Raw genomic sequence first — 10,743 nt, forward strand, 5'->3', positions numbered from 1 at the left:
CTGAAGTTGTAAGATGCAGGCTGGGTTAGCCACTCAGGTCTGTGGAAGTATCAAAGCTGTAGGGATTTGAGGAAGCAAATTCAGCCCCTTTATAAGGCAAGGAAGCAAGACTGACTCTCAGTTCCCTTGATGAACAAAGAAATAAGTCTTTTTCTTCTGGTTACCTAGATTTAGTCCAGGACCCATCTGCCTTGGCCTTTCTGTGCAGTGTGGTTCCAAAAGCTCTGTTTAGAAAAAAGGATAAGGAAAAATTATTGGTTTCAGAGCTTAGTGGATGACCTATCCAGATGCTTTACATTGACAACAGCAACCTGAAAAAAAAACGAGAATCATTTCCAGGACATGTGCCTAGCTCACTTTATGCTATGTGGACACACATTTCATGTGGCTGTGTAGTGATGACTCTGGCTTAAGTATGACTTGGACCCACACCTGAGGTGTCTGATGTATATGTATAATAAGAAATTATCTTGATATTTATGAAATTATTTAAACATGCAAAAGGTGATTTCCAACATAGTTTAATTTCTTAAAAGGCACGGTTCGTTTCGCAGCATGCTATTCAGATAAATAATTTCATGATAAAGCATGTCCTGATGTCAAGAAATACAAAGTGGTTTAAATACCACTGAAGTATATATATTGCATCTGTAATTAATAGTATACATGCTAATATGGGCTGGGCTTGCCCGCCAGTCAGGCACTTTCCTGAGGACACACTCACAATATCCCCTGAGTTATTAACAAATGATGTGGAGACATTTTGTGGCAACAGGAGCTTCACTCTGGGAATTGGTCAGACGCCATCTTTGTCTGACTCCGTCTTTTTCAGACCCTTGAGCACCATGTAGGCAATTCAGTTGTGCTTATAACTCATGTGTTAAACAACCAAAAAATATTTTACTCATTCCCAGGTTGTTGACTTGACAGAATCCAATTTATATGCAACATCTCTTCATGAATATATAGCCTTACCAAACGTTCTTTATCTGTGGAGGGAGGGCATTTTGCTCATGTTAATCTTGGGCTAGGATTTTGTGGTTTTTGGCAGGAAGTAGAAATATTTCTAATTGCGGGCTGAACAAGGACATTATGTCACCTGTGGTGCTTGGCCATACCTTGCACTGTGTTCTTTGAAGAGCATACCAGCTGAGGATAATGCTATGAGAGCACATTTAGGATAATTTTGCTAAAACTTCCAGATGATATATTAATTCCCTCATCTTTCCCCTGAAAGTTATGATTTCAAAGGTAATGGCTTTTTCTGTAATTTGCCTGGGGAGAAAAAAGGGATAATTTAGAAATAACCCCTGTCTCTTCTCTTCCTTAATCTTATATGTTATTAGGGCAGCACCTCCTGGAATTTAATGGGAAAATCAAATTTATGGTCCTACATACTTATAGACATTATTACATCTATAATTTCTGTTCACTGTGTACTTTCTGTCTTGTGTATATACTCCTTTTGGAAGCAAACCTTGCACTGAAGGCTTTATATGTGGCTATTGATGATACTTGTCTATATCCCAGATTTTCATGGCATCTGACAGATGACTTAAGGCCAAAAGGCAAAGTTCTTCCAAATGAACCCACAGTGCTCTTTGAACATTTCTTAAATTTCACTGATTTTCTTTCATGTCCTTGTATTCTTACAACTGAATGTAGATAGGGATAGCTTAAATATTTGTTGGCATTTACCCCATGGTTAAAAATCTTGGCTAACATATAGAAGGGATATTTATGCAGAGAGCAATTTCAGGAACAGGCCCTACTGATGGGAGAAATATACAAATCTGTTATGGAACAGTAAGATGCAGGGGATTTTCTTGAAGGATTCTTACACAGTGCAAAAATATACATTCATAGAATAAAATTATAGTAATTATAGTAATGGTTTCTCTTTCGCTTAGCACCCCTCGTGCCCTTATGGCATCTGTTGCCATTATTAGAGTCTGAACTTTAACCAGATTATCCTTCATGTCTTTATATCTAAGTTTGCAGCCCATGGAGAGAGAAAAGTAGCTCTGAGTGCCCATGAGAAATGTTCTAAGTTCTCTATTATTGTGGGGCACCGATTTCCCCAAACTGGAAGGAGAAAGGCTTTGTCATTTTAGGGCACCATTTTAAAGAATGAAAAAGTGAGTCATCCATGTTAAAGAAAATACCATTTACACAAAAATATTCATTTGTCAAAAGTGTGTATGTGGGCATGCGTGTGCAAGTGAGTGTAAATGTCTGTGTGTGTGCTCATGTGATCATGTGAGCATACATATGTGAAAGTGTCAATATTGTCTTTCTGTGTGTGCATGGTGGGTGTGCATGGCTGCATGTGTGGATATATGCATGTGATTGTGTAAGTATGCACATGTGTGTGTACATGTTTGTGCATGTGAGTATTCATGAGTATATGTGTTTTTGTGTATGTGATTTTGTGTGCATGCATGTGTGTGAGTGCGTGTGTATATATGTGATTGTGTGTTCACATGCATGCATGTGTATGTGAGATAATGTATGTTTATGTTCCATGTTTTGATATTCCTGCTTTCTCATCACAACAAGGAGGATACATACAGACCAGAACTGTGTGTATCAAACCTCAAGATCAACTCTACCTAAATTCCATCTTCCTACCCTGGTGACTTCTGGAAGATAAGTTCTATTGAGGGGTCATAAAAAGATACGGAGAAATGAAACAACCATGCAGGAGGCAGCAATGAGGATGAAAACCCATAATTCTAGCTGGGGGAGACTGGCATTAATGTCTCAGAAATACTCCTAAGAATCTAAAAGCATCCCCTATGCAGAGAGCTTAAGTCAAACCTCGAAGCATAATGCTACAAAAGAACACAGTTTGGAAAGTTAATTTTTAAAAAATCAACAATATTCACATAAATCTTAAGAAAGTGGTTTCATTCTATGATGTGTTGCTGAGAAATACAGGTTCTTAAATCTGTAGAACCACTATTGGATAATTTATAGAAGTTTTATCTAGTATTGGGACATAATAAGATGAATATCTAGAATACACTTCATTGGTATTCCTTACTAGTTCGCTCTAAAATTAGACTTTTTTAAGGACAGAACTATGACAATGTTATATGTCCATCCAATGGGATTTATTTTTTAAACAAGAACTGTTTCAAAGTTTCAGCATAAATATGAAAATCCCATCCCAAAAGGGCATAAACCTGTTTGCTCTGAGGCAGTTTTCTTTTCTGAAACAAAAGTATAATCACATACTCTTTATTGTATATATTTATATCTTGTAATTTTGGAAGGTGATAATTACACATTGTATATAAGATTGTGTGTCTTGCAATAAAATAAAAATTGTGCCTGCTCAAAACACAAGTTGATTACTGTGGTAAATCGTATATTCTTTAATGGCTTTGATGATGCTGTACTTCAGTAAGAACAATGTTAACTGTTTCTCAAAACTAAAAACAGTCTCTTTGTTTTTTCATCCATGACAATTTTGTGGATAATTAATGGAAAGGAGCACAACATGTAAGGATCTAAACTATGATCTTAAATTCTAAAACCTACCAATCATTTAGGAAAATTCATGTCTTTCCACAGTTATCTTGTCAGGATCCAAGAATCAATGTTACACACAGCCTTCTCTATGGAAAACCACTTTTCCATTATGGAAAATATTCAAAATTTTAAAAACATAAAGAAATCAACCTCTGCTGCCTTTCTTCCAATACAACAGCATTGCCACCATAAATCACTTTTCTCGAAGCCTCATGGTATTTGTACACATAAAGAGTAATTTAAAAACCTGTATCTTGAGAAAAGGAAGTTTTTTTTTTTTTTTTTTGAAGTAGAAACAAACTTAAAGAAAGGAAGTCAAAGAGGGACTCCTCTTGCTAATTGGAGAGAACACACTAGCATGGCCTTCTTTTATTTAAAACAGCAAATTTCTTGTTACAAACTTTATCTGGTTGATAACTCAATTTCTTTTGGGATTGGATATCAAGTGTGTTATAGCTGTACTGAAGAGAAAACTCAATTTGCAGCAAATTTTAGGCATTACAATATCTTCTCCTCTCTGTAATTAATTTGTTATGCTGTACATCCCTACAGATAGCCTCGAGGTTTGTAGAAACTAGTTGATAATGATAAAAAAACAAATACCGTAACTAATTTTTTCAGTAGCTGTTGCTTGAGAGGATGTTCAATCATATTTATGTCAGGAAATATGCCAGATTCTTTCTAGGTAAACAAAACAAGTATAATTTTGATACTTATATCTAAGAAAAACAAACAAGGAAATAATTACAATGTACTGCAATGAGGGCACAGCTTAGTGGATACAACCTATTCTAAAAGGTATATCTATCCATTTATGTAGACATACTTTTAAAAATGCTTTAATCTATGTCTATACATTGCACTTGAAACTACTAGAAAAGTTAGAGTAATGGTATTCTTACATATGAAGATAGTTAAAATGGCAACTACTAGTAAATAAGATAAGTGACTTTGTGGGTTTTAAAGAGTCAAGGAAGGCTATCTGTTGAAAGCTAAATCATTCAGGAACGATATAATCTTGGAATTATACTAAATGATGAGACATTGATAATTATGACCTGTGCTATAAAGGTGTTTGTAAAACAGAGACCAAACCACAGGGTCTAGTGTAGTTACTTTGAACAATTTTTAATGGAAATAGGGAGGAAATAGTTAAAAATAGCTGGTTTGCAACCAATTCATCCCTTTGAAAAGGAGCTCTCTTTACAGGTGGGACAGGAACAAAGATTGTTAACTACCTAATATCCTCAACAGGATGTCTGAGAAATAATGATTTTTGCCTGGTGGAAGAGACCTTATCCAAGAATGCCCTTAGCAGGATGTCACTGGCTAGAAGATTACTTGTAATAAACCAGTAGGTTTATATTTTTGAAGGGCATAAAGTGGGTATGTTTCATAATGTAAACACTCCTTGCTGTTTGAAGGGGCCTACAATTGCATCAGAAACCTCAGCTGTTATTTAGGGAAAGAGATTCCATGTCAGATGTGAGAAAGAAGGACCAGAGACCACTTATGAAGTCTCAGATGACTCTCTACTTCATCAAAACTGTGGGTTTTCTGTATCCTCGAAAGTACAAATAAAACTTTATATTTCTGTGTGATAATGTGCCTCAACTAGAAATTCAGCCTAAAAATATGCTGTTCAAGCCTAGGAGTTATTTACTAAAGAAAAGTATCAGTTAAGTATTGATTTAAAACTAACAGTGTTGCTATGGCTAGTGCTAATTATTATACAACCTCTTGTTTATTGTTATATTGAGTGTTTTCTATGTCCTGTGTTCACACACTCAACGAGCCTATGAGTTAGTTGAAATGGAAAAGTCAAGTAAGTTTGCCAGTGTGACAGAATAAGTGGCAGAGACTATGATATGGAAAATAATGACATTTCTCAGGATTGGTGTTCTCAGATGTTGGTAAGCTGCAACAGAAGAGATCGAGAAAGTAAACATTAACATACACTTGAGAATTAGATGGCTTTGATTAAATCCCAGATCCAGCTCAGATTTGTGTGGTCATAGGCAAGATACTACTTTTTCTGCACGACAGCAACCTCTGTTAAACATTGACAGAAAGAATATCTCCCACATGGAATTATTGGGCTCCTCTAACAAAAGTCAGTACTCAATAAGTTTTAGTTAATATAATTACTATTATATTATATTATTCTCAATTAGACCCACTGCAAAAACATTGGATTCCATGATTTCCATAGTTTTTTTCCAATTCTAAAACTGCACAACCCTGAGATTCGCCGTGGGCTGCTTCACACAGCCATGTGATACATCACTGCCATGTGACACATCATGCCATGTGAGGTCCAGCAGGTAGCGAGGACACAACTCTGGAAAGAGAACTCCCACAGCTATCTACCACAGTACCAATCTTGTCAAACCTTCCATTCTTTCCTCAGTGGCTCCAAAAGAAGAAAGAGGAAGACTGGTGGGAGTAGTAAGTCAGGGACAGCAGCATTAAAAGAAAAAAAAAATTATTTTTTCACTGTTCCAAGAGTCATTGTTTATGCACCCTATTCAGCGCTCCATGCAATGCGTGCCCTCCTTAATACCCACCACCAGGCTCAACCAACACTCCACCTCCCTCTCCTCCCAAATCCTCAGTTTGTTTCTCAGAATCCACAGTCTCTCATGGTTTGTCTCCCCCTCCAGTTTCCCCAAGTCACTTCTCCTCTCCTTCTCCCAATGTCCTCTGTGTTATTCCTTATGCTCTACAAGTAAATGAAGTCATATGAAGTCATATGATATTTGACTCTCTCTGCTTGACTTATTTCACTCAGCATAATCTCTTCCAGTCCCATCCATGCTGATACAAAAGTTGGGTATTCATCCTTTCTTATGGAGGTATAATATTCCATTGTATATATGGATCATATCTTCTTTATCCATTTGTCTGCTGAAGGGCATCTTGGCTCTCTTCACAATTTGGCAACTGTGGCCATTGCTGCTATGAAGATTGGGGTACAGATGGCCCTTTTTTTTTCACTACCTCTGTATCTTTAGCGTAAATACCCAGTAGTGCAATTGCAGGGTCATAGGGTAGTTCTATTTTTAATTTCTTAAGGAATCTCTGTACTGTTTTCCAAAGTGGCTGCACTACTTTGCATTCCCAGCAACAGTGTGAGAGGGTTCCCCTTTCTCCACATCCTCTCCAACACTTGTTGTTTACTGTCTTAATTTTGGCCATTCTAACTGGTATAAAGTGGTATCTCAGAAGAATGAAACTTGACCATTCTCTTACACCATACACAAAGATAAACTCAAAATGGATTAAAGACCTCAACATGAGGAAGAAATATGTCAGAATCCTAGAGGAGAACATAGGCAGTAACCTCTTTGACATCAGCCACAGCAACTTCTTTCAAGACATGTCTCCAAAGGCAAAGGAAACAAAAGCAAAAATGAACTTTTGGGACTTCATCAAGATCAAAAGCTTCTGCACAGCAAAGGAAACAGTCAACAAAACAAAGATGCAACTCACAGAATGGGAGAAGATATTCGCAAATGACACTACAGACAAAGGGCTGATATCCAAGATGTATAAAGAACTTTCAAACTCAACACTCAAAAAACAGATAACCACATCAAAAAATGGGCAGAAGACATGAACAGACACTTCTCCAAAGAAGACATACAAATGGCTATCAGACACATGAAAAATGTTCATCATCATTAGCCATCAGGGATGGCAGCATTTAAAGGAATGTGCAGGTGAATGGTATTCACAGGTGGTGGTGGAGGGTGAGCAGAGATGTGGGAAGAGGAGAATGAGAACAGCACTGTCATTTGCCTCAGCTGCCACAGGGATGGGGAACATGGCATTCTGACAGCTGTATCCTTTCTCTTCTGTTCTGGGAAAGGGGCTCCAGATTTATGTATAGCCAAGAAGAAAACCCACAATGAAAATATTTATGCTCTTCAGTAATTAATTCTATTTAACAATTAGTATTCAAATGTACAAATTTTATATTAAAAAAGAATCATTAAATAGTCTTCAATTTAATAAGTAAAATTTAACACATAAGTCAGAATAAGTAATACTTTTGAAGGATCCTAACACTGACAGTATTTAAGAAATAATACACGGTGACATCTGTTAGAAAAAAATGAATATATGCAGATGTTAGAAAAAACACTAAAAATGGCACTGCTAATAAAAGCACAATGTACAATCGTTTACCGTGATGACAAAATTCATGCTTTTCTTATACCCTCCATGTCTTTCATATTTTATACCCCCTTACATCTTGCATAACAATGAGACTTTGTGGTTATTTATAACCAAATGTATCTTGTAACTCTCAGGTCTAAATTAGACACCATTTGGAGGATGAGAGATCCAGGCATTTTATTGGCATGGAGAAAAGATTGCAAGACAGGGGTAATGAGGGAAAATGACTTAAAATAATATGTCTTCAATCTGTGTACAGATGGGAGAGTTTTGCCATTCTTCCTGTAACCTTACACAAAACCAGGACAAATGCCAGCTGGAACATGCTTCCATTTGAGGGAACATTAAGAATGTTTATATTCTGAGATAATTTGAAGACTAGTACTCTCATAAACACTGAATAATTTTTTTTTGTAAAGTAGAAGATTTTTTTAATAGTCTGTTTTCATTTTGGAATTCTGCTTAGATGAATGCCCTACAACAAGATGATCCTCTCAAGATCTTTTCCAGTATGCTTCCTTTATTCTAAGCTACTTTTACACACCTAACTTTATTTTCAGATTAAAAAATAAATCTCAGTGTTTCTTTAAGTTACATTTTTTTCCCTAAAGATTTCACCCATCTACTTGACAGAGAGAGATCACAAGTAGGCAGAGAGGCAGGCAGAGAGAAAGAGGAGGAAGCAGGCTCCCTGCTGAGCAGAGAGCCCGATGTGGGACTCGATCCCAGGACCCTGAGATCATGACCTGAGCTGAAGGCAGTGACTTAACCCACTGAACCACCCAGGCACCCCTAAGTTACATTTTGAAATCATTCTTCTGTACATAAGCATCTGTTTCTAAGGCCTACTTTTTAAGGAATAGAGGGTATTTCCATTTAGATTGATATGTAGGCAAAATCTTTTTGACTTATGGCCATTTTTTTTTAGTTATACCATTCAAATATTAGTTCAAATATAACTAAGGACTTAAACAATACCAACCCATATATACATGCCCCAAATCTCAAATACTTTGTCAGGGATTAAAAAAAAATTGAAGGTCAACATTGTCTTTATTACTAAATTGTTTTGATCAAGGCGTTCCAGGATTTCATTTTTTTGTGATTCAGCTATATGTTGCATTGGGTTTTCTGGGTGACATCTACTTGAGCAGGCTTTGCTAGTGTCTTTCTTATCATTATCATGGAGCAGATGAGGAAATGATTGGCAGTCAATGAGTAAAGTATTAGCTATCTTACATCACTCTTTCTATATCATAGGAATATAGAAGAAGCAAAAATCCAGTCATAAAGAATGGACATAAATCAACTTTCACTGGTCTCCAGAAGGAGGTCCATGGCATGGATAATTTAACTTAAAAATACCCTCAGACCATTGATTCTCTTTATACTTCTGCTGCTGGAAAATCACACAGCTTATGAAATAATGACAGTAATTTTCAAGACAGATTTGACTTATTGTGGCAGACTGTATTTTTCAAAGTGGCATGACTTTATCTTTCATTCCAAGTAAACTTCATATAGTGTGATTATATTGAAATTCTTCTTATCTACTTGGAGGTTTATGTGATTCCCTTGAACTGAATAGATCAGTGTTACTGTCTCAATTCAAAGAAAATGGTGGAAATGAAGCCATGTGATTTCTGAGATTAAGTCATAAAACACCACATAATTCTGCCTTTCTCTCATGTAGCCAGCTGCCATGCTGTGAGGAAGACCAAACAAGCCCTTGCAGAGAGACCGCATGGAGAAGCTATGGGTCAGTGGAAGAGCCAGCTGAGGCCCAGCCAACAGATGGCTTCAGCTGTCAGACAAATGAAGATACCTCCCTGTGATTCCAGTCCCTATTGTACAGTCAGTCCTGGCTGAGAACCGAGATGTGAAGCAGAGTGAGCCATCCTACTGTCTCCAAATTCCTCACCCACAGAATCAGTGAGCATGAAAAAGATGCTCGTTTTATACCACAGTGTTCTGCAGTACTTTGTCATATAATAATCAGAACAGACACAGATAGAAGCAGTCAGATTTCATGACCTGCCTCCACTCAGAACCTCCCGTTCATGTCTCCATAGGGAAGATATGAAAAACTACTCCTCTTTATGAGAAAAGGAATCATCCTGAGCTTCCAAACCTTGTTAACTCACCAGTGCATATCCCTTCTAAAGAGTAGAAGTATATAAATGCTAAGGCTTCCAAGACTTATATTAAATCTCCTTCCTCTAGATGTTACTGGACCATAAGCAGCAGAAAATAGACATAACTAAAAAGGCAGTTGTGGAGTGGGAGATAATACTGCAATGAATTTATTAACAATGGAAATAAGCAGTAAGTATAGACATTTTATAAGAATACAAAAAATAGGGTGCCTGGGTGGCTCAGTGGGTTAAGCCACTGCCTTCGGCTCAGGTCATGATCTCAGGGTCCTGGGATCGAGTCCCGCATCGGGCTCTCTGCTCAGCAGAGAGCCTGCTTTCCTCTCTCTCTCTCTCCCTCTCTCTGCCCGCCTCTCTGCCTACTTGTGATCTCTCTCTGTCAAATAAATAAATAAAATCTTTAAAAAAAAAAGAATACAAAAAATAAGTTTCTTTTGGGTATGGATAGTTTCTCCATCATAATAGCTTATAAAATGTAAATTTATCATTACATATATTTCAGATTTCTAGATATTGTATCAAACTACACAAATGATATTCCCATAATGTTGTGAGAATGCTGGGATTTGGAATCATCTCCATTTCCTGACTTTATGACTTTGAATGTTATTTGACAGTTCTTTGTCTTGGTTTCTTTACCAACTAAAAAAAAAGAAGATAAAAAATATCTACTTTAATAACCTGTTATCAAATAGATTGTTTGAAATTTTGACTTTAAATCAGAAATACAAATAGATATGTCCTATGTTGGTACAATGTTGAATACATTTCCTGAGGCAAATTGTATAAAGCTTAACAGGCTGAACAAAGCACCAAAGAGCCCATAATTATTTGCTCTTAGAGTAATTTATTTATTTTATTTGTAGTTTAT

The sequence above is a fragment of the Mustela putorius genome, unplaced genomic scaffold (genome assembly GCF_011764305.1).
Source record: "Mustela putorius furo isolate JIRA1106 unplaced genomic scaffold, ASM1176430v1.1 tig00000151_pilon_pilon_pilon, whole genome shotgun sequence".
Taxonomy (NCBI): domain Eukaryota; kingdom Metazoa; phylum Chordata; class Mammalia; order Carnivora; family Mustelidae; genus Mustela; species Mustela putorius.